The sequence below is a fragment of the Rhopalosiphum maidis genome, chromosome 2 (genome assembly GCF_003676215.2).
Source record: "Rhopalosiphum maidis isolate BTI-1 chromosome 2, ASM367621v3, whole genome shotgun sequence".
NCBI classification, from domain to species: Eukaryota; Metazoa; Arthropoda; class Insecta; order Hemiptera; family Aphididae; genus Rhopalosiphum; species Rhopalosiphum maidis.
This window is the reverse complement of record NC_040878.1, coordinates 66,750,377-66,778,195: the sequence shown is the minus strand read 5'-3', so window position 1 is coordinate 66,778,195 and position 27,819 is coordinate 66,750,377. Positions and strand designations below refer to the sequence as shown.

General features: G+C 29.5%; 1 long non-coding RNA gene across 1 annotated transcript in view; it reads right to left on the bottom strand.

The window, feature by feature from the left end:
- Positions 1-26,374, bottom strand: part of LOC113554348 — an 80,525-nt gene extending 54,151 nt beyond the window's left edge. Inside the window, exons 1-2 of the long non-coding RNA XR_003405253.1 lie at positions 25,967-26,374; positions 4,892-4,962 (exon numbers count right to left, since the gene is read on the bottom strand). This is a non-coding gene — a long non-coding RNA (uncharacterized LOC113554348). The remainder of the gene's footprint in view (positions 1-4,891; positions 4,963-25,966) is intronic.
- Positions 26,375-27,819: the final 1,445 nt, after the last annotated feature.

The window sequence follows — 27,819 nt, the reverse complement described above, 5'->3', positions numbered from 1 at the left end:
GATTTAAACAAACCGGGTGGCCGCCGCAAAATAGGCAGGAGGGATAACAACAGTTTACACGTCTTAATAAAATAAAATATAATTCTTTTTAGATTTGAATATAAACATAACTTTCGATAGGTGAACGCGATAAGCCGAGCGTAAAAAAGCACGATGTACTATTTTAATGGTTATTTAATTCCAAAAATGGTGGACCGATGAAAGAAAACAAACGAGTGATACTTAATAGTAGGTGGGTATTATTATTATCATTAGTATATTATAAACCTAACGCCCGATACGACTTGGTCCCATCGTCTAAGACATTCATGTTAGACGCATTATATTGTACTTAACCGTTGTCGTCGGGCGCATTATAAAACGGGCTTAATCGTCGCCGAAGGTGCGCGCATGTGGTGTCCGCGTGGGAGTTTTAATAATAATTTATATAATATTGTGATATTATAATATAAATTTTTTAACGCGGGATAAAAATAATAAAATAATCTCGTGTGTATCGATAATAATAATAATTCAACGTTGCGTTTTTATCACATCTCAGTTAAATATTACATACGTTTTCCGTATACACACCACTTTTGCGTTGGAGGATTTCGTTACACGCGATTTCCTTGTTGCAGCATGTGCTCATGAGCACGAACCGAGATACAATCGTTTAACAATAATAGCAATGATATTTTATGCAAATTAAACCGTAATAATATAACGTCGCGACGCACAATATTACGATTTGTGATAGTTCATAATGTACGCGTAACAAAAAACTGTCCTAATAATATTATTTTAACCTCGAATTGACCCCGAGTCCTACACCCCGACAGTATAAATGAATAACATAATCAAATGATCAGACACGATGAATTTCTATACGTTTTTCTACTAGTATTTATTATTATTATTATTATTATATATTTATAAATGGATCAATCAATCGATTATTTTATTGTAGCGTTTTTCTTTTGTGTAAAACAATTTATTCAAATTGAAACTGAATTTTGATCATTTAATAATGAAGTATTACACATATTATTATACATCAGCAGAATATGCATGTAAAAATTAAAAAACAATACTGCAGTTTTAACTCATAATTGCTTTCTAGTAGAGACACAACCTAATATATTTATAAAAAAAATGTTAGTTCCATCAGATTATACTTAAATGCTGTCTAAAATGTTCAAATATATTATTTATGCATTATCCGGGTTTGGAAGATTTATTTTTAATAAACTAGTTTAAAAACCGGATTACGACGAACCAGCATTTAAGATATATTATATATCTATACACAAAATTTGATTTGCCGCAGATTCTAAGGCTTTAAACAACAAAAGGAACGACAGGTAGTCATTAATGAAAATATATGGAGTATTTAACAGAACATCTGAGAACTATAATAACATCTGCACTCAATAAAAACTCATAATAATATTATATAAATGTATTTTATTTAACACAATATAGTCAGGCACGTAATATTGTTAAATAATAATATTGTTTAAAATACTCGACTTCAACTCCGTTTACTATAAGAACGAAATATACTCATAAAATCATTACACAAAAATATCGATTACCATATAACATTTAATGATTATTAATTAAATATAATTTAAAATACAGGGGTACGTTTATATATATATATATATAATCGAATTTTCAACTTGAAAAATTATTACACATATATTCTAGAATCAAATTATTGTTATCGGTATTCGGTGGTTCCAACGGCTATTGGGATGATGTGGATCATCATTAACTAAATCATCAATAACCCCAATAAAATCATAGTTGCATCGAGTTACATTGAACGTGTGCTCCGAACTCGTGTACATTGTGACAACCAGACACACAAATCATTGTATACATGTAATTGATATATTTATCACCGTAATATATATTTTACACATTTCACATTCGATTCGTCCCGGGGTTCTTTTATTTTCCTAAAAACACATCTCACGTTCGTTTGTTAAATCGATTCAAAAGGTCCCAAAGAATTATTATTATTATTGGCGGCTGGCCACCTAGTTTGGGTGTCAGCTGCTCGATGTTTACAATGAAACTGTTTTATTAGATTAAATGTGGCTTGACCACCGGTCCACCGGTCGGAATATTGGCCGAAGCGTAGGGGCCACTAGTATAGGCCCACCGAGGGTCATAGTGCGTTTACATCGTTCAACACGATAGCATTCTAGCGACATCATACAAGTCAAAGGGATTCACAATATGTCCAAGACCTCCTCCTATGCTGGATAATCCTTTCCTACGACATTGATAAATTGATTTTTTTTTCCCATTGTGTCCGGTATAATAATCACGAACGATGTAATATAACGTTTGGTATAAATGTTCAATATTAATATATTAAATACTAATGATTTATACATTTCTGTAGAAGACCCGATATCGTTTTGATGTGCATACTGCAAGTGACCGGGTCAATATTTTAACAATAGTACTTGTAAAATGTTTAGATTTTAAAACAGTTATATTAATAACAGGTACTATGATGCACGGTTTCAATAAATAGTAAGTACATTAAACTTTGATTTTATTTTTAATAAATATTTAAATTCTAGGAAGTTGTAGTGTCAATATAATAATACTTATTATTCGGCATAAATTAAATGCAATATGTTCTTTCCTTATACGTTATAACTTATAACCGACTAAAATTAATCACAAGCATCAATGATAATCGGACAGCATAGTAATTTTTAATTTTCCGGTACTAAACTGAACGAATTTGCTAGTGGTTTTAATTTACCATGATGTGTCCGTTTTTGCGATTCCATTGGATTATGTCTAATTTATTATGCCGTAGTGATGTTGCTGTTTTTTCCCTGTACGATATCAACACCTTTCAGTACATCGGGCTTAGTGACGCCCCAGGGTAACGTTTGAACCGCCAAAACACGGGCTAAATGCCGTAAATTTCCACCATAACGCTCACACGTACAACCAGACATAAATTATTACACAAGCCCCAACAATGGGATGGATTTGACTATGCATGTCCTGCTTCGAGTTCTACATTTATTGTGTTTGTGCCCTCCCGGTAGAATGTTTTCGCATACATTGGTACTATTATTCTATGCGTCATTCATTACTTCGAAAAAAAAGGAGAAAGAAAAGAAAAATAACAACCCTAATGTATACGATTGTACGACTGTGTATAGAGTATATATCTGGTATATAATATAATATAGCATTAGAAAATTAGCCAAAAATATTTTAGTTACCGCCCCGGACGAAAATACACAAATGTTTTATTCAACTGAGTCAGCAAATTTACATAGCTGGAATTAAGTAATTTATGCACTTATTTTTATTTTTTTCTGGAAAAGCTTTCCATAATTAATTTTAATCAACTGTTATGAATAATGTTATCATTGTCGAAAAACGAATGAAGTTTCACAAAATATAATAAATTACTTATCAATGATTATAATTTGACAAATAAATAAAAAATAATAAGATAAATAAAATGAATTTATCTAGAAAATTATCAAGACAAACCGATAATTTGATTTTTTTCTTATTTATTTAAAAAATTTAAACTTTAAAAATACTACTCAAATCACAAGCAAATTTAATAAAAATATTTCTACTAAACATGTAATGTTTACTATAATTTTGAGACAATTATTTTACTTTGAAACATGTTTTTTATAATTCCAACACACAAAGTAAAAATAATTAACTACTTTGTTTACAAAATAACAATCAACAAAAATAAAGCAAATCTAAAATTATCAAGTACTTTACAACAATTAGAAACAGTTAGTATTATAGCAAATATACTCGTTTACATTAAAAATGTATAATTATACGTTAAAAGTTGAAAAATAAACAAAACTAGGTATATTGATGAATTTTAATCATATTTTTAAATTAATAAATATATATGGAAAGTCAATTCATAATCTATCCATCATTCAGATGTTATTTCTGTGCCTAATCTACCTTCCTTAACAGAAATACAAATATTTATTTATATAAATACATTTCCTAAAACGGAAATTGACTTTGAAAAGTATCATACGGAAATATAGATGACTTAAAACTATTAAATGAAGAATTTACCCTCATTTCTGAGAAGAATTATTTATCGAATAATAAATATAAATATGATAAAATAAGTGATTTGAATTACTTAACAATTGCTTCTTACGCAGCCACTTTAAATAAACAGTCAGAACCCTTTACTTCTTCAATAAATAAGCTAGTACCATATATCTAGCATAAATAATTAATATACATTCATATTTTATTTGAAATTGAAAAGGTTAGTTACTTGAAGTAATATTTGAACAACTATTACGGTAATGCATCAACCACCACTATTGTAAAAAAAAAAATAACTAAAATCTACGGACAAAAACTAAAGGGCAGTTTTCCGATATAAAAAATCTATACTACTATAATACGTACACGGACGAACGTAACCCACGTGGGTCCGTGACCGAAAAAAAGGATCCCTCAGAGAAACAAAAGGCTTTGGTTTTATTCGTCAATGGTCTCTAAATCGCAGCTGCCCTCGTTGACAATTTAATCGCAGATGTTTTTTTTTTTTTTTATACTAGCTCAGGCCGCATTATTATTATCCTACACAAAGGGATTCCGGTTACCCCCCTTTTGGACGAAATATTTCGTCGTAGACCCGTGCCTTGACGTTTATTGCGAACATGACATTCATAATGTGCTATGCATATATTATTATCAACCGCTAAGCGTACGCCGCGCCACAAGCATAAAATAAGACGATGCCATAGAAAATTGCGAATTTTCATTAACGCATAATTATAATACGCACACATAAAAAATTATTATACATGACAAAAAACTAATTACAACCAATAAAATTAAGTTTATTCTGTTTTATTACCTGATTAGAAGAATTTAGGAGAATGGCGTCAATGATTTCGCGATGCTGCGGACCGTAAACACGATAGTAATCTATGAAAATAAAACAATAAGTATTATTATTTGTAACAGCTAATAATGAACACGTGCGAATACACAACTAAACAGAGATGGTTATTACTTATTAAAGTAGAAGCGGCAGAGTTAATATACGCAGAGGTTTAAAATTAGTTGTATTTTCGGCATTTTGTAGAGATGAGCTTATTGCTATTTTCGACACGTATCATATTTTGTGCGGTTGATGGGGTTTCGCACGCCCTGAAGGCAATTAATACTTAGGCTTTTGTCATCGCGTCCAGGAGAGGAAAAACGAAGAAAAAACATCGACAGAGCTTTTCGAAAAATTTCCCCTGAGGCGAAGACGAGCTTTCATTAAACCAAGTCGAGTGCAGTGTATTGGTATTGACACTTCACTGTACGTGTCACGGGAGAAAACAGAAGGGGGAAAAAACTGAAATGTTGTATTATATAGATCAATCTCCTGGTCAATCGCGAGAAAAATAAAACCACCACAGTGTAATTTTACTTATTTTGACAATATTATTGATTATAGAAAAGAAAACTGTGAACAAAATCATAACTGATAATGAATACGAAAGTTAAATCTGATAAATACGCTAAACAATTTGAACATGATTCATCTATTAATCAAATAGACCGTAAAAATCTATTTTATTTAATATAATGATACCTATATTGCGTATATTATAACGGTGGAACAAAACAATACTTTTAGTACTACGAAATATTCCATATAAACAACTGATACTTATAGTAAAGTGATATGAAACACTGAATTTTTAGCATCCAATAACCAGTGGAATGTTTTTTATTTCTTTCGTTTTTAATCGAAAACATACAAATAAGATAATAATTATTGCGTTTGTGATAATATGTCATCATCATATTAAATACAAAGATATAAAAACTCGCGTCGGTCACAGTTTATGGAAATAAAAAAAAAAGCAACGCACGGTTATTGTAATAACGAATCACTAGCAAAACATCAGATCGAACGACCTGAAACTATTGTTTCAGCAAAACGAATATTATACACGACGTCCATGTTCATTGACAGGCGGACATAAATCTCTCCCACGAGACCACTAATTGTTCCCTATATCTCAACGCCGACTGTTTTCACCGAGCGTGCAAAGATAGGACGCATTTGTAGCGAAGGTGGTGGCAAGTCGAGAGGTGGTAACCGGATACTGGAGTATTACATATTAGGTATAGCACCCATACGTGTACACTATAATAATATGGTCCTTACATATGTGTATAATATTGTGCAGACCGTATCGATAAGTAGTGTGTAGTGCCGCGCGCGCGTTCGACAAACGTACCTACATAATAATTCTTTTATTACACGTAATTGCTATTAAAACACACGGTCGGTCCGTTTCACTCTGCACGCGATGTATTTCGTCTCGTTTTCCCTGAAGTTTCGGAAAACACGTGTTCTCTCGGCACACACGATAAATGAATTATAATGTAGCGAATAACTGGTTTCATCCTGATGCGTCGACGATCGAGATATAATTTTGTATACCTTTAGTATTGCAGCCGACAATATTTTTACAATCCTTAAATGGGCGGTGCGAAGTAAAACGAAAAAACCGATAAAATATAATCCTACAGCGGGCGAATTCGCTGATACGGTAATTACCAATGTGATCGACAATGTGCGATAACTAAGTATAATATAATATACCTAGTTCAATGACGGTGAGTTGCTGCAACAGTAATAGCTTATAAAATTTTCAACGCCCATAACGTAGATACATATAGACTATGGATATACCTAATTTTATGATGCACAAGAACTGCGTATATATGCGTAATGTATTATGTATATCTCAAGAATAACTCTCGATTTTTTTTTTATACCTACATATTATTATGTGTAACAAGCAGGAAACGGTTAGAAATTTGTATTTGTTACAAATATTATGTTAATATTTTATAATATAAGATTATTTTGATAATAATTACACTATCAGCGTTTATCTAATAGGTAACGCACAATGATGCGTGGGCCTATACAATCGCTTTTTCTTCCACCGAATCGAACACAAAGATCGATTCTCATCTGTGCGCCTGAAGGCTCGGGATATACAATTTGTAATTGAATCCAATTTAAATTTTATATTATATTAAAGAAAGATTTAATCAACTGATACGGCGCGCTCATAGTAGGTATATTACAAGGATAATGTCCATTATTAATTCAGCAGTAACCTGCAGACACGATAATATTTTATTAATCAATAAAATCATGTAATTCATGTAATTATTATTTTACGAACTACTATAATATACGTGAGACACAGTGGAAAGTAATGAAAGACTTCTAATGCATGTTTCATTATCATTATCATCTCGCATATCAATTGATCTCTTGTATTAAAAGTTTCTTGATTAATGAAGATCGACACATCGTATTATCTATAATATATAATATTCACACCGTTTATGTATATATATATATTATATAATTATTAAATTATATATACATGTAAAATATGTACATATGTGTCTAGTATACAATATTGCAATTTTATGGCTCACCATCAAGATAAAGTGTCTTTAAGCCATACATACATACCTATATGGTCATGTTGGATTTAATTGAATTACACTATTTTAACAAATTGATTAGTCGATTAGTCTTAAAACTATAAAATACACTTCTTTTCGCAGATCAATTGAAATTGAAAAAACTACCGGACAAATTAGAAGGTTTCTTTTTTTTTTCAATTTTCACGAAACAATTATGTCTACTAATTTAAGGATAAATGGTCATGCCGATCCGTGAACGCACAAGACATTCGATCTATTCCGGATTTCTAGTTCGTCACATTGTCGCTACAAAAATAAATAATATTATAACATTCACCGTTCACTGTATACTATATGTATACATAATATTATTATATGGTCTTCTATCGTCGTCATTGTCCGTATGTCGCATACGCGTTCTGTCGGCCATCTCATATTATAGTATTATACACAAAGAAACTGTGACACATACGTTATAAAACTACTGAGCGCCTGTGCCCATGTCGATTAACCACTACATACTACCCTTGATTATAATAATATATTATGTATATGTAATGGCTACCTATTACGACTGTTGTACATCATCGTAGTACACGCACACAGAAGCCATCCTCCCTAAATAGAGACGATTCTTGATCGTGTCCGTGTAGCAATAACAATGCACGCCCCGATGACTCGCAACAATTTACGAGGTAATTGAATCTAAATATTGTTTCAGGACGAGAAATGCCTTCGAAATGTGTACAATATTATTATGTTTTTAAACAGCATTATGTTTATGACCCCGCTGAATACGATACTATTATAATATAATATAATTTATACGATCGTACACACGCACAATATAATATTATTATAGGCTACCTCTTGGTATAATGCGTCGCGTCACGGGCGACACCTAACCGATAGAAATATAATTAGTAGTATAATTACATTACATTATACTTATTAAAACGACACTGACGACTTTCAAACATACAATACAACAACAACAAAACAATTATAATAAAATAATAATTTACAAATATGGTTAATTTAAAACAGTTCAATGATTTCAGAAACGTATTTCTACATGTTTAACGAAACGTGAATCGACGCGTACCTATATAGGAGCAGACTATTAAAACTTTCATAGCATGGATGATTTTACATATAAACTGTAATAATATGGCTACTTAGTAATTATTGGATTTTATCTAACATACTGTTCCACAACAAAAGTACCAAATCACAATTACCTATACCGTTTATTTGTATTATGTTAAATATAAAACATACGTATTATAGTACTTAACTTAAGTAAAAATGTTTTCAAATACTTCAAACATTAACGAATTTCATCTTATAATGTAAAATATAATATATTATATTCATGATTATTCATTGTTCTACTTTTAGTAGTACATTTAAAAAATAATACTATATCTTTAATACATTATTTATATTTTAAAACTATACTCGTAAAATATTAAAAATCTCAAGTAGAACAAAGTAGTTACCCATTTTTTTAAGACGATTGTTTATTCAAAAGTTAAAAAAAAAAATAAAACATTTATAGAACTACTGTGCTATTATTTTCAGTTTAAAATCAAGATATAAAACGAGGAAAGAAAGCTAAAACAGATGAGCTTTCGAAATAGGCCCATCTCTCAAGAGAATTACTGTGACCGGATAAAAGGTAAAGGAAAATCTGGCTCGTGCAAGACGTCGGGACCTTTAAATAACGATTGGATCCCGTTTTGCGAATAAATCCATTAGTTTTGAATCCCTCTGACCTGTTGCCCAAACACATACCGATTTCCAAGATACATATACATTATATAATTCACTGACGAAATAGCTGTTGGTGGTTGCTCTACATTCCAGAAACCAATGGCCAATGTTAAATTTTAAATAGGTTCCCAATCTTTGATTGTAAAAAAATAAAAAACCAATTATTTTTAACGTATACATTTAAAATTTATATTTATAAAGAAATAAGCCTAACAATTTTGTTTTTTAATTCTTTAACAAGGTCAATTGAGTACTTGGATAATCCATTTTATTTTTATGAACTGAACATTTAACTGAGAAAATACATTTTAGATATTTCAGACGTAGGTATACCTTTATTATTTGTACAAAGGACATCGTTTTATTAGATTGAAAAACAAATGTCCCGAAACAAAAAATGGTAGATACTTACTAACTTACTAATAAAATAAAGTTTTTCAGCACATAATATAGAAAACCGTTTAACCAAAAAAGACACGATTATTGAAGAACCCAACATAATCAATTTGTACTCTTGGCCAGTGCAATAAATACAATAGAACCATATTCACCAATACAATTCAATATTAAATATCAATTTAAAAACAAGCTATATAATAATACAAAGGTATTATAAAATAATATTTACGTGAATTCAAAAGTTACTTTTTCAATTCGACTGTAAAAGCGTGAACAGTAAGTCAACTATATACCTATCATCATAATAGTTACCTATAATATATTATATTCATATACCTATGTCCTATATAAATACTTTATAGCATCATATTAATTATAAAGAAACATATAAATTGTATTTAATATTCAATGAAGTACCTATACTATTGTTATAACAGTATACTGTAAATTATTATATTGTTTATATATGACTCGTTTTTAGGAATTTTTGGTGGAAATAAATACCTATCCTATTAAAAATAAAAAAATCCCGTGAAGTAAAGCAAGCGCTTTTGTTTTTAAAAAGCCTCGTAAATAAACAGTTGAAAATGAGAAAAATGCTGGCCTTCGGGAAAATGTTTGTTCTCCCCAACAGTAGTTATTTTATACCTGAATACTCGGGGGACAAAGCGATATATTATTCCAACTTTACTATACCCCTTTCTCCTCAACATCCGTATAAGTAATCCGTTATAAATTACCGCTATCGCTTCTATCTTCTGTATACGAAACAAAAATAATAAGAAAAAAGTTAATAAAATGTAGATTTCACTTTGCCTCGGGACCAGTAGTGATTGAAATCCTTTATTCAAATGTCTACGTTATGTAAGAGGACCTTTCGAGAAATTTTTTCCACGAGATATTACGTTTAGGTACATATTTTTTATAGATCTGTTTTCAACGTATCATACAGATAACCAGTTTCTTCACTAAATATAAAAATAACACGCTCATACAATATTCTTTACCAATAATGTTCCCACTATTATACATTTATCGCAGATTCTGAGGGGAACAGATTTATTGCACATCTTGAACGACACAAGCCGTATGTCATTCAGGATCGACAACAGTCATGAGTCCTCGAAAGTTTATATAAGTTCAAAAGCCGTTATTTTTTCCCTTAGAATGAAAAAAAAAATGATAATAAAAATAAACGAAAAGAAATCATGCTCTAACCCGCAAATTGTTTCCTTTGGATAACGTCCAAAACTACACATGGACGGCCAATCGAAGAGGCGTGTTTGTATAGCTACTTTTACTGCCTCTTGAAATACATGGATATAAATACAATAGACTTTTGTAAACATTATTCCAATCGCCTGTGTAAATATATATACATACGATACGTCATGCGTTCGTTACCAGCCAATCGGCTGTTTCGAGATTTTATTGCAATTTTTTCCCCCCTTGACCGTATTTATATGTAATTTTGAAAATATAATATATAGAAGAGTTCCACATAACAAACGCGCGCGCTACACAAACCGTAAGTTGTTACCATCGTTCTCTATTTAGACCGTGTAATATCTCATTTTTATTTTCCTAATGCAAAAGCTCCACCGGCCCACCCCGAATACGTTTTATAAGCCGCGCGCGTGTGGGTGTGCTGCAGCAAGATTCCCAAGTGAATACATCGGCACACATGTGCCCCCAACTGTTACGTGAAATGTTGTAATATTTGAACAGCGTTATTATTCTCGGACCTATATTATAATACGCACATTATGGCTAATACACTTGAAACGTCTCGGTTACGATCATTAGTTAATTAAAAAATAAATAAATAGAAAATATTTAAACATTACGTCCGCTCTTTTGAATCTTTTATTGTAGCCGTATTCGAATACGTCAGGAGCAAATCAATTTACCGACAATATAAAATATAGGGTTCGTGTAGACCCGAGTGCGCTGTTGCTGTTTGTTTATCGAACGGTCAGCGCGTGTTTGCCAATTGTTTGCCAATGCTGTGAAAGCAACATTATTGGTCGAATAATATAAGCTTTTGTGTGTTCCATTGGGGTAAAATACGTTTTGTCCGACCATCTGATTGACATACTAATGCACATTATTCTGACCAGTTGTTTTTAAACGCACGTGTTTGTAATCTATACAAATAATACATTTTATTTTATAATGTACACATTGCGATCGAGAACATTATTGATATATAGAGGTTATTGATATATCGATATACGCACCTATAAAATTATTTAACTGATACTCAATGATCGTATGTTAAATATACTTAGATTCATATGATGTATTTTTTTGAAGGAAACAAAATAATAATACTAGTTATAAACAAATATATATATATATGATTTACCATCAGACTTATATGATGTGCATTATATAGTTTAATTTGTAAATGATCAAAATATAGAATATTTAAGTTAAATATTAATTGAAATACATAAAATATTAGACGAATAATAACAATTTTTAATAAGATGTTTAATGTTACATTTATACCAGAAAAAGTGTAAACAAATTGAACTGATTTTATTTATATGTGGTAAATATTTATTGTTTTTAAATATATATATTATGTAACGTTATAACGAACAATAAAACAGTTATTTGTTTAAACCCAAAATATAAACTATGCAACATCGTCATCACTATAGGTCACTTGGGAGCAAATTAACCAAACAAAAAGACAACAAATACATATATATATATATATATATATATACATAAATATTCGAAGCCGTTGCCTTTGTTGCAAATTCAAACATGAGACCGTTCGATTTAGAAACATGCATATGATACAGTGGAATAACTATTGAAATAATTATGTATTGTATATTATTTCTAAACTCCTTGGCTCTTTGAGGTATCTACACAACTTGTATAAATTGTTTTAGCAGACAGAGCTATAAAGAAATTTGATATAATATCACTATTGGTGATGTATTTTAATTGGATGCCAACAATAAACATTAATAGCACAATGGCTGTAGATTTATTTTGATTTTTTTTCGTCAATGCAATATGTATATTATATCCCGAGTCATATCGGTTATTTATTTAAATCACGATTACTACAACACGTTATAACAATATAATATATAATTCACCAAAATATTATAATAGATACCTGCATTATAACTAGATACCTATACTGCGTATGGCGTTGTAGACCAAAAATGCCGTTCAAAATATACTTAAGGAAAATTTACTTTAACGATACATATATTGCTACTATACCAATAGGTATATACTATTCGTAATAACATTGTACATTTGTTTGATTATACTTGGCAGCCACTGCCGCCGCCACCGATGGACTCCACGCCCCACAAAGACCCTTCTTGTGTCGTGCACACACGAGAAGCACGACGTATAATATAATATACGTACATATAGAGCGCGATGCCCATTGTGTGGCGACGGCGGCCACGTGACCCCAGACACGACCCTTCTCTCGTGCCACCCCTCCCATCACCTCTGATACCGCCGCCGGAAAGGGTCTTTGGACACACCGTTGTATACCACCACCACCACCTTTCACGCTCGGCACAAGCTAATTTGACTACATGACGCGCTTTTCGTGGGCCACCCGCTGTTTTTGCGCACACGCACCAGTCGTGGGCTCACGCTGTACATTGTTATGTGTATACCAAAATATTTAGGGGTTTGAAACGCGTAATATGTTAAAAAAAAATTGTATTAAATAAAAATCGCAAGATCGATACCACCCGCTATAATATAGCTAATACTGTATTAATTCAATTTTACTCGGAATAACATGCGTAAAATTGTGGAACCACAATAATATCTCACGAGTCCGTAAATAATGGCTAGTTCGCGTAAATGTGTTATTAGCTTTTCGTTTAATAATGTAACGGTAAAATAAATTTCATTTTTTTTTAAGAAGCTTACTTGGTATATTACATAAAAGCCATATATTATTATAATTTATAATATAATATTATACCACATAACCATCGAGGGTACCCGTTAAACCCATGTTTTTCGATCTAATCTGTCATTGGGACGTGTACCGATAAACTCATTATTGTAAAACCACGAACACATGTTACTTTCAGCTAATACCGTCGATCTGACGGCGCGGCAGCGTAGAGCCGTCGAGTATTATGTAAATATTCGTTTCGAATCCGTTTACATTAGATATTATACCGATTCGATTTTCGTAACATTAATATTTTTCCGTTATTTTTATTTTTTAATTGGGTGTAGTTAAACAAACTTATTGAACACATGTTACTTATAAGATTAACAAAATCAATATCACCACAATTATATTATTACATCATTATGATATAATGATACAAATATATGTTAATTAACAATAAAATAATGAAAAATAATTTAAAAACTACAGCTATAATAATATTTTCAGAACCGAATGCATGTTATACAATACGGTTAAATGGTATGGAAATTGATTATAACATATTAACGCATTTGTTTCAAAATTAGTTAGTAAACAATTATATAGAATTGAACAAATAAAAACACCGTAAGTACACATTAGAGTAAAAAATCAATACGTAAAAAGTACGCAAGCATTAAGCAATAAACGCACATGATAATAATAAGTTGGGTGAATTAAAAACTGTGATAAGTTTCTTTTGTACAATAGTTGTATAAACAAAGCAGATTAACCCACATCGTCGTGTAATAAAAGTGTACACTTTAAGGATATAATATAGAGAGCAATTTTAAGATTTTAATACATTTTAAGATCTTAAAGAATTTTTATGATGTTATTTTATGAGTCATTAAAATGCATTTTAGAAACTTAATAATTATTTTTTTTACACTTCAAAATATAACTATAGTCTTTGTTAAAGAATCACTTATGAATTGTGATGGATATGTTTACATACAAACAATTCATATATTATATTCAACATGTTCAAACAGCCATTACTCATATTTCGTGAGCAACAGTTAATATGACTTAACATAAAAATATAATCTATGAGTCACAAAAAGTAATTTAAACTAATGCATAGTCTTATCGATTGAGTAACTAATTGTCTAAAATATTAACGGAAATAAACGGTATATAATATTATAAAATATTTTAAATTGTAATCCTATTGTTAGAATTTTTATTTGAAATTAATTCTATATTTTCTTTGAGGCATTTTGAAGCTAATATTGATTTTTTTTTTTAACAAAAAGTTTTGAGGATTTACCAGAAACCCAAATTCGATTTACAATAATCCAATCGAACACTCGTCTACGCACGACGACAGGATTCCGAAAGGAGTAGGTTGTTTGTTCGTTTACCGTGGTATACGTCGATTAATGACTAGTATACATATTTTGACATCTGGGCGGGTACCTCAACGTTACACCGGCTTCAGTGATCTCGCTTAATAACAATATCAAAATTGATAAATATGCATATTTCTACATGAAGACATCGGCTGTCTAGAACGCTGAATGATTAATACTTGCCCAACTACAAAAGCCATTATTTCAATATCTCAGTGACTCAACCATGTTTATCTTTAACTAGTCCAAGCAATAAACTCATATAATTTGATAAATTTTATGTTTTATCAATGCATTCACATATGTATAGTAATCATTATTTTTAAAAACTATTTAAACAGTTCATTATTTATGTGACATTTATGTTTATCTCATAAGACATAATAATATATATGTATTTGATTCTGAATAATAGAATAATTATATTGGACAGCGTATTATTAAAATCAAGACGTATAATGTATTCCAATGAATTTGAATTTAGGCAATAAAAAAAAATTATCATTAAAAGAAGCCTTTAAATTATTAAGTAAACTCTGTAAAATTGTTATTGAAATAATCTCAACAATAAACTTTATTAAAGTAGGTATAAAATATTTTTAAACGTCAAAATGTTTCCGGTTGGTGATTAAAAATTTGTTCATAAGAATAAAGTAATAAAAAATAATGATAATATAACCGGGTACTAAAATAATATACATATAAGAATCAAGTACAATATCGAAAACTATTATGTTAGATACTGACACCTCCTCATCACATGACTAAGTGATTTTTTTTTTAATTAAAAAAATAATACTTACAACTTTATTACGATTATTAAAATACATTTGATGTTTAAAATAACATAATATTAATTTTAAAAAAAAATACGTATAGTGGTTTAGGAAATTAATATTTTATAAAAATGTATAAGCGTAAAGATAATTTAAGTAAATCATTTAAATATATAATATTGTAAACATAAATATAAAAACTACTAAAATGGTGTTAACTGTATAGCATACACTCCTATGAAATCTCTATAATTAGTAAGGTATTCTTCAATAGTAATTTTCAAATAAAACTTAATACGTCATGAACCCTCTATCGACAACAAAAAATTCTCAACCCTCATGCAATAATTTATAATACGATATATCGTCTATAATATATACCACTCACAAATAAATTAATATCGCAGCTGGGTACAATGATTGTATGATTTCTGCTCCCCCGCGTCTACAATAGGTTTCGGACGATAAGCTTATATCCGGTCGATAGAAATAATATGTGCCCGAAATGTATATGTATATATATATGCATAACCGTATAAGTAGAATAAAACATTACCTACACCCCAACTTCAGTGAACTTTAATTTCATCTGCCCTGCATATAATTCCCACACTGTCTAGATGACTTGCCGAATCTGGCCGTGGTGCACAATACTTGCTAATTACTATTATCGATACCAACTGCGCAGCGCTTAAAACATTGTGGGAAATTATACCAATTTCCGTGTACAGAGGTAGCAGTGCGTTAAATTATTTAGTTTTACTCGGTCCGTTACTCATTACATGATGGTTAGTGTGGCTGAATGGACGTTATTAATCGGCAAATTAATGATAATGTATTAATTTTTTTCACATAGTAAAATGCGGTAAAAAAATGAAATATAATATTTATATTTACATAGTCTTAACGGGTATAAAATATAAGCTCGCTATTGAATATTTTAGGATAAGACTATACCTAAAATGGTACCAATAACAATATAGGTATTATTAATTTATTATGTTGGTATTTATTAAAGAAAATAAGTCAATTTTCACCCAATTTATAATTATATAATACATTATTTAGTAGAAAATACGTTCTACGTAGTTTTCCTCATCAAAATATTTGTGAACAATAAAAATTCATCGCAGTCAATACTCAATACAGAATGAAAAGTTTTTTTTTCCTGAAAACTGGTGATTTTGACTTTACCCCTTTTATCCACGCATCATCACGTTAGTTATATCTCATTATCTGCTATGATTTAAATATATATATATAATAAGCTTCAATATTTTTATATTAATTTTGTGTACACTTCAAATTCATGAATTATATATAATATATAGAATAAAAGGCGTTATAATATGAAGTAATTTCAATGAAACGATATTGTGTCACAATGATGTAATACCATCGTTAAGAACTATCACTAAACTATACGTGGCCTACGCTGCGCAGACTTTATGACCGGTCAATTGTTTCTAATGCTTATTATAATTTTCATAATTTGATTAGAAATTACAAACGGCACAGATAAGGGATAATTACAACTAACTACAATACATGTCAATAAAATAATAATTAATATTATATAAAACTATAACGTGTTTTTTTTGTCTCCGTGTTTTACATACGCTATATTATTATTAGAATGGTGGTGGTGTCTGGGCGTGTGCATCTCGTCAATCCTCGGCCGGTTCCTCTCGTTACACAACAAACACCGGCGATGATATGCGTTCAACATATACCCAAACGAGCATAAACATAATAATGATATATAATATGTAATATATGTAGGGAGGAAAAATTGTAACAGACTACAACAGTTATCTTACAGTTTAAAGTGGAAATAACATTTTTTAGTGAAATGTAAACATCAGCCCCCTTTGGGACATGGAGTATATTCTGTTTCTATTCAATATAGATTATACATACGTGCTAGTAACACTACACGTTATCTGCTATAGGAGGATAGTTCTGAACGATAACTGATAAATGTTTAATGAGGGGTTCAGTCGTAATCTAGTAAATTTCTCGGTTAATATTTTAAATATTTTTTTCGTTCATTTAAGTAAAAGTATATATATATACATATATATATATATATATATATATATATATATGTGTGTGTGTGTGTGTGTGTATACATAAATAATATTGATACCATCGCCTCCTGAACATGAATTACACAACCAATCCTTTGTTTACCGCTGATGAATTTACGAGACTTGCAACCTGTGCACATTACGAACGGATTTCAGTCGTAAATTTATATTGGGAATCGCTCAAAGTATGGTGCTCAGAAACGCGGTGATCGTAAAAGTGTAAAAAAAATTGGGATAATAGTTGCGGTAACATAAAATAAGGTGTACGAACGTTTAATAGCTTTTTTTTATACAACCGATTATAATGTCCAATATTTACTTGTTTTTGTATTCCTACGTATGTGTAGATTATAATTTTATTGCTTATGCCTTCAAGTCATAATAATCGTTTTCGAAATATTGCATACATGGCTTCCAGTGTTCCACAAATGGTCCGACACAGACAAAGTATAATCAGATAAATATTGATTTATTCCTGGTTTGCATTTTACATTTGATCAAATTGATGAGACTACACGTTTCGGCAAAACCTTGTCGATTTTTTCCTCTTAAGTTTTTGTTCAAATATCTATAGGCTAGTATAAGCAGTATATTATTGTACAGATTTTTTTTACGTTTTATAATTCGCATTCACTAATTGTGTAGGCGTGTCCCTAGCGACATATCATATTTAATTTAATAATAATAATAACGACGTGTGTATTTACCCAGGTACCTACATCTAACAAACAGTTTTTACTTGTGCGAAGTTAGCTGACTTATGTCGGGAGTTTGCCCATTATATAAACATAATATACGATATTCAAATTCAACGCTATCAATCACTGAAGAATTACGTTAGAAATATTATGGAACTTGATTGGCAATATAAGGATTATTTCTGTATAAGTATACAACGCCTCATTTATACATAGTTAGTAATTACTAACTACTAATCATAGATTAAGTTTAGTCAAACAGTGTTACTTCAAAGAAAGTCATATAGTTCGACAGCAAATACTTAATCTGCAAGTTATTTCACTATGTGATATTCTGTATGCGGGTTTTCATTAATATTTTACTATGTAATATATTATTTATTTAACCAGAATCAAAGTCATATCAACAATTACAATTTACAATCACACAATAAGAATGTAAACGGAAAATTAAAACAAACAAATGAAACAAATTATTTTTATCTTAACAATTATTATTTAATTTTGACTATTTCCCAATAATTAAAACAACGGTTAGCCGATAATTCTATTTTGTATATTACAGTTAGTATAATACAATAAGAAATAGGTATATTTAACGGAATTGTAATAGGTAGGTTATAGTTACCTATAGCAATAAGGTAATTCGTAAAAGTTAAAAATAAAATAAACGTTATATAGTTTATTGTTTGTCATACGTTTACGAAAACCCAAACCCAAATATGGTCAAAATAAATAATAAGTTTTGTAAATAACTGCGTTAAAAATATATTTATTGTGAAACAATATATTATAATATATAGGCTCATATACTTTTTTACATAGGATTTTTTAGTAACGCCCGGTGTATACTTCCGACAAAATATTATGTATACGCCAGCCAGTAAACAGTTTTACGATGATCGTAAAACAACAACGCGAGATGCACTGCACGGGGCAAGGTATATAATAAAAGGTATAAAACAATAGCGGTGCAACAAATACTTAATATAAATATATATATGAACATACAACACATACAAACGTCATTCGAAGCGCATGTTTTATGTTTTCCCATATTTTTGGTACGTTTCCAGTGTTTTCTCTGTACGATTGCTAAGGAACTCATCAATCATTCGGGCTAATTAAGAGTGTACCATACTACCACGCAACGGCAAGTCACGCCCAGCACGTAGTGATTTGTTTCAGACATGCGCGCCAGACCGCCCGAAATAGCACGTCATACTATATGCCATCCGCTTTGGCGAGACAAAATATCCAGCGGACAAATTGTTCGCCGACACACGATAGGCGATCGTAATATTAAACACGCAGGGAGACATCAGTGAACCAGAACTAGTGGCAGAAAACCGCAGCGTACAGTAAATAAAAGAAACGCGCTGATTTTAGGGAACGATTGGGTTTACTAGAATTAAGCGTCTCGCGGCAACTCGGTACTGCAATCACGGATTTGCCGCTCCGTTGGCTTCCGTGTGGCCTCTTGACTTAGCAGTATCGAAATTCATATATAGTCGCGATCTTGGGTCAGACGAACACACGCTAAAATCTCACAACAATATGAGCGCGTATAATGCATATTGCATATGACAATATGTAGAAGTAGAACCTACATAACATTATACAAATGTATACTCGCAATGTAAAACAAATGATTACATAAATAATTCAGAGTGGAAAAAAAATATGCTTACTATGATATGAAAAAAAAAAGAAAAATCGTCTATTGTTTTATCGACATCTGAACTAGTTGATAATCCGTGAATATTATTGTTTGTTAAATCCCTGACCGAGTAGGATAATAATAATAGTAAATATATTAAGAAAAAAAAAATTTTCTGCTTTCTTGCATTATGCAATGCTGTCAACATTATTTATTGCGTTTGGAATTTAGTTTATATTATTATTATTATTATATGTACTATAAAGTTGTAAAACCAGACCTCGGCGAGAAACTAATAAAATACTAATAAAATCAACTAACATTTCTATTCCAATAAATTTTTCTATGTGTACCAACTTTTATTATCGTATTGGAGTTCATATAAGCTTGGACGTGTCATCTTAAGAACTCAAATATTGGCCCAAGGTTCGAGTCCCCCTCGACAAAGGCGTCAGACGGTAAACATTAAGTTTTTCTTCACATACGCATACTTGTACGCAGATAAGGTGTAATATTATGAACACTATAATACACATACAGCGACCCACACAAAAACATATAATATTATAAACATTACAGTATGGTACTTATGTAATTGTTCAATTGAGATGGTCTAATTTTAAAAGAGAAGCGTACGCGACATACATAATTTATGTACGTCAATGAAAAATATCCACCGGATCTTCGAATTTAAACAATAGTATAAACTATAATTAAACATTACAAATAATACTTTTAAATAGTTCTATAGAGACATCTAAAAAAACAAAACAATAAAGTGGACGGAAAAAGAATTAAATGAACACTATACTTAAGAACAGTTATTATCACAATTGAGAAATTAAAATAAAACAATTTTTTAGAAAATAAATACAGGTAGATTTATTGTGGGTTTATCTACAAGTAGACTTTAATGTTTCTAATCACTTAAGTTATTTGCTTATAGACTATAGTCAATCATGTTACTCAAAAAGGAATATGAACAGGTTTATTTTTACCATGTACAATGATTCAAAATTATAATTTTAAAAAGTAATTTCGACATTAAAGAATCAAATTTTTATTTGTATTCTGTTAATTCTCATAATCTTTAATATTATTTAATAAAAAAAATAATAAATTATAGAAAAAAAATGTATATTACTTAATAGAATGTAAAATAATTATAATTTAAGATAAACATTGTGAATAAATCGGTTTCATTTGTTTCATATTAAATAATAACTACTAACATGTAACAACTATCATTGATATAATAATAATAAAATTATAAACTTATTAGTTATTTGTGAATATTAGTTTATTAAATGTTTCATTGTGTAGATTTTTATAATAAATTATCAATTGACACATACTATTATAATTTATAATAGGTATATACCGATACCCGATACCCGCTTAATAAAAATTTTAAAATATTTATAAAATTAAAGGTACTTTTTTTTTAAACCCAGAATAACAAACAAAAAAATACTACCTAATTAATATAAATATAACTTAAACAACATAATATATTTGTTGAACTCGAACTACACCTAGAAATAACGATGGATATTATTTGTTTACTGTAAAACAGATATTTCAAAAATACTTAATTTTATACTAGTTAACAGGACATTACCAGTATTAAATTCTAAGTTTAATTTTAAAATAATAGAAATATGTTTGGAACAGCTTTCATTCATAAATGATAATGAGCTATTCAGTTGAAATTAAATAATACATAAAATATGTAATAATATACTAAATTGTTGAAAAAACGTTTTAATTTTAAACATAACATGTTGTATAACTTGTAATAATATTATTCAATATAATAGGAACACGGTTTTTTATATTTATACAAAATCAGGTATAATAACTTTTCATAGAGTTGTATAGACTGATTGTAATGTAACATTTTAAATCATGCTTATTGCAATGATCAACCATTACATTCGAAAAACAATTTTGAATTAAAAATTAATACAAACCTCGATTAACATGTTTCGATAGTTTTATTTTAGTTATTAGAAATGTTAAATAATTATTCTTGGGAAAGAAATGAGAATAATTTTTTAGCTACTATTTGTATTGTAATTTAGAAGTATTGCATGCATATTATTTTGTGTATTCATATTTTGACTGACCACGCCTATCATAAGCAACATATACAAATTTTGTTTGTCTTTGTTGAGCTATGAGAATAATAATAAATTTACATGGGGTGTGAAGTTTGATAACGGCCATCTCGTTGACACTTCGGTCACTTATCTCAGTTTCCCAAACGTTAGCTAGCCGAAACATTATTTGCTAAGGGTTACAATCTAAATAAGTGTAATCTAAACCAAGTGTATTGATTGCTGTAAAAAAAATATATCTATTGCTTCTGAAATATGTTCATTATAATTGTATTTATTATTTAGTATAAAACGATATTGAATACATAATTAATAATACTTGGGTAAATACTATATATTATAAATAATACATAATATATACTTACTTATATGTGTACAACATATTGTAAACATAAATAAGCGTATATATGTATATATTTTAATAAAGAAATATTAATTATAAATTAATTGTTATGTTATTTAAATTTTCCTTTACTGGATAGATAATATAATATCAATTATACATATCGTATTGTATAATTGTATACATACTAATATCATACTATAATATAGTATTATACAATCGTTAATCACCAAAAATTAGACAACGATAAACTCATGGGAATTATGACGGCATACATAAATATAATAACATAATATTAAATAATGTATTTCTTTATCATCTTATTGTTTGGTTTTTGCATAGTAATATGTAAAATATGTTGTATAACATGATATATTAATTTTTATGCTTCAAAAGAATCACATTTTTCAATTTGACTTTTTTTATCGGCCATTATAATTATGACTATATTATATACCTATCTCTTGATTACGTCTCCCATCTAACAAAACTCTTCTACCTCTATTCATATTCAAAGCTTCGTCTGCTCAGATTTTAATATCTAGAAAGAAAGCTTTGCAATATCGGAAGCTTTTGGTGAGTTTTTTTTATGCTTTAGTTGAAAAAAAAGTTAAATCCTTTGACTATAGAGTAATAATGTACTCGCTGTGAACGAGAAAGGGTACCTAGCGGTTTATATTATTGCAAATTCAAATCAGTTGAAAAACAAATATTATTATTTGAATGTTTCAAGAAATAGGATACCATTTATAGTAGACAGTAGTTACTAGTTACATTAATTTATAGCATCATAATTTATACGTCACGTGGCACTAGGTATATTGTCACGTCCAGATATTATCATTCATTCGTATATCCGCAAGATTTTAGTCCATTGTCAGTTTTTAAATTGCCTGTTTAATTTTTATCTATAAGTTTTTGAAAATATAATAAACAATCGATCACGTGGATTTCAAATTCATCACCAACATAACGCGTAGAAGCAACAATGGTTTCATTGGTTACAAATATATTTATCATTAAATTAATGTATGATATTATTTTTAATTATATTATTATTATTATTATAATTAGAATAATACTAAGCAGATTATTTAGTAATTATATATTAAGTAACAATATCTATTAATAATTTTGGGTCTAAAGCATTATTATTTAAAAATATTGAGCATCATCAATGTTTTATAAAAAAAAAACTAATGTATATCATAGTTAGTCTACATAATGTTTAACGATTTTTTTTGTACTGGTTATTACTTTATATTTTTAACTAGCCTCAGATAAACATTTTAATAACTGCTGTTTAACAATTTATAGTTATACATATCTATACATATTAAATTGTAAATAATATATAAATATAATAAATATCCATTATATGATAATTATTTTATTATAAATTAAAATGTCAAGGATTAATATGTACGAAATATTAATGTTCAGTTACAAAAATTTCGGTTGTATATGTATAGTACGCATACACAAATCTTAAATATTTTTTTTAAACCACTAAAAATAACAACAGGCTTATAAAAAATAAAATTAATAAAATTAAAAATAATATAATGAATATAATATTGTTCTAACTATATCAACGATTAACTATAAACAAAATATATAGGTACTTAGATAAGTATAATAGCATTATTTGTACCTATGTAAATATGTAAATTAGAGAATTATGAACAGAACCAAGATGAAACAAATGATAGAAAACCCAATAAATTACTAACACGATCCAAATACGAACGTCGTGACACAATATGTGTTTATGTAGGTACCCAATTTGTTGCTTAAATAAACATTTATACACCGAGACAGATATTGGGTGGGTTTCCAATGTTATTTTATACAGTATTATAAATTCGATAAGTAACAAAAATACTAAAATAAAGACACTACTAAAATAATAATATTAAATTATAGGTATATTCTATCACTTATGTTCTTAAATAACATTATGTTACCTAAACATATTCCTAGGTAATACCTAGTACCTATCATTATTATCTATGTACGATTTTGTACCGGACTATCAAGGGTTACTTTTTTTGTTTAAATTTATAACAGCTTTACAGGAAGCATTCGTGATGGATAACCATGAGAGAAATTAATTTTTGGAAAATGAGCAATAATAAGTAATAGGAGTAGTAAAATTAATAGCGATACCGCATTTTTCGAAGAACAGAATATTATTAATTATAATTCATTACACCTATGTCGTGGGAGCGGGTACGCGAAAACCGTTTACTCCATACTTACCGAAATAATAATATTGTGATATTATGTTGAGCTAGTCGTGGAAACATGAAATACTGTTATTTTTATTAATTATTAAATGGGTAATGTATCGTCGCGATCTCGCACGTGGATGTTTTCAAATAATCGATTACTAGCCGATATCAACGTGAGGGGATTAGAGTGACGGAAGTTTACACGGCCGTTTATGACGCGCCGATAAGTAAAATTAAAAAAAAAAACCACCGTAAACATAGAGTTGAGGTGCTTCGAGATAGGCATAGGTATTGATTTTTTGTCTGTCTTCCATTATCGGAATAAATTGCAGCACAGGATGCACATATCAGTAAAATAATAAAAAATTGTACGGCTTCGGCTGATATTCTATTACCGGGTTAATCAATTTTTATTTTTTTTACTCACGTTTCTTTTTCTCTCATTGTACCACATATATTAACTAGTTACTACCCAACGTGTGGTTGTGCCATTACACACACGCGCCACAACAAGCAGTCAGGTAGTCGGTTAGTCCATGTATAGGTACGTGTAATACTGGCGTCTAATAGTAATAATATTAATGTGTGTTCCGCCGCTGTCCGTCCGAACTGGACGAATTCATTTGGAATTGCGCGCACGCAACGATTGCCGAATGAAGTAATGACGGACGGTCGGGGAAGCTAAAAAAAAATAATGGATTGAAACGCACGCGGCCGGACATTAATAATAGAATCGTTAAAACTGTACGAAACGTCTTTTTGATAACTATAAAAATTCATGAAGCCTGCGGATAGGAACACCGGCGGCAGCATTAAATATTAATTTATTACTTCCAGTTGCGATGATCCTTATTGTGTAGGTACGTGGGTATCGTTAACAATTTTTTTCGCCAAAGACGTTCCTAACGAGGTACTACAACAGCGGTAATAATAATAACAATGTTAATAATGACATCTCGGTATCGCCGGAAGACTTAAAACCATAGGTACACTAATATAGTAATATACTATCAAATGCATATTATATAAATATAAATTAAGATGTACCGCAAGGGGTGTATTAATTTTGAGTTCATTCACTTACCTACGTTTCGCTGCAACTTTTTCGGCTAAAATAGAAGTCTTCTCGAGAATAACTATTATTGTCGACGACCTTTCATTATGCTCGTGTTTGCACTCATATAAGTAAAATAGTTTTGCAGTGTGTTTAGGTACGAACAAAAATCAATTAAAATAATTAAAATAATGAACACACGTCGAGTGAAAAAATAAAAACGTCGGAAAATTAATAAAAACAAAACTAAGAAGTAAGAGTATATTATTACAAATTTCAATCAATCGTTCTAAAAACAATTAAATAATTTAAAAAAAAAAATACGCAGTTACGCGACGAGTCGATTAAAATATTATGTTACGATTATTTACGCGAAACGAAAACGAAAATAATTATAATCAAACCGAAAACACGCATTCAGACACGATCGCTCAAACGACGTCGAACACGGACTAATGGTCTGTACGCGCGCGCCCCGACCGTACACCGGTACCATATGCTCCGACGGCGCGCCGCTTGTACGGTCGACACTTGGGGGCGTTGCCGGTCGGCCTCAGTGGATTACGGCGGCGAATATCACGTTAAATAATCAAATGTATATTATATTATTTTAATATGCAATGCAATAATCTACTCGATGGACGAGAAAAACTACACTCAAAATATTGTGACACTAACTATTATATATTTTTCATATTATAGAATGTAAATAATAAAAAAAATATATAGGTAGATCGATACGATAATAATAATTATTGATAATAAATATACTTCTGCAGTTCTGCATGCTATATATTATAATATTATTATCTATACTAATCAACTCGCAGGCTCAAATCTAATACAGTCATAGGTTTTGTCATTTTTTTGAAAATAGAACTTTATACATTCAAGTTTAATTTTATATGATCTATAATTATGATATTATGTAAGTCACTAAAAAAACTGTCTGTGCACTATTAAAAAAAAAAAAATACAGAGAACTATAAAAGGTTCTTAAATCTACCGAAATTATATAAATGTTTTTTTTCACTCTCTCCAAATGGAACTTGTTGATTCTAAAATAAAACATAAGAAACAAAAAATTGGTCCTAAGAACCAATAAACTAATACACGATTATGTTAATTAACTATCAACCATGTTACACAATTATAACACAATGATATTATACAATTATTGAATTATCAAACTACTCTTTATCAACCAATACAAATATTTGTGAAATGTTATTTTAATATTATATTTTCCTAAACTGAATTGGTGGAAAAAGCATGCTACCTACTATATTATTATAATTTATTATTATACGTATATACTATATATAGTATAATAGGACATAGGTATTTACACTGTATGTTATACAGTAAAAGCCAACAATGATATAAAATAATTAGTTTATTATCAACATTTTTTATAATTACCCCTAATCCTCAATGAAAAATATAATGATCGGTTAAAAAATTATCGTAATTACTTTTGTATTTATAACATTTAGGTATTATAGTAATATGCTACAAGCATAAGCATTCTCTAATCATTGTCTAATCGTTGCTATGCTGAAATCATTCAAACATTTCAAACTATACAGTATACACAATATACATTATACATACATTTATTTCGGAACAATTTTTTTTTAAATTACCATTATGAAGTATAAATATATAATTACAACTAAAAATTTGTGGTATATCGTATATTCATATATCATACATTATGATACCAGCATGTTGACTTTTCACAAATCTATTTGTTACGGTTAATTGTACTATAATTTATATAAAATTGTATAGAACAATTTTGTTTGATTAATATAATAATTTGAATCACTGATAAGTGATAACACTTCAAATTTTGAAATCAAATTATTGCAAGTACACTA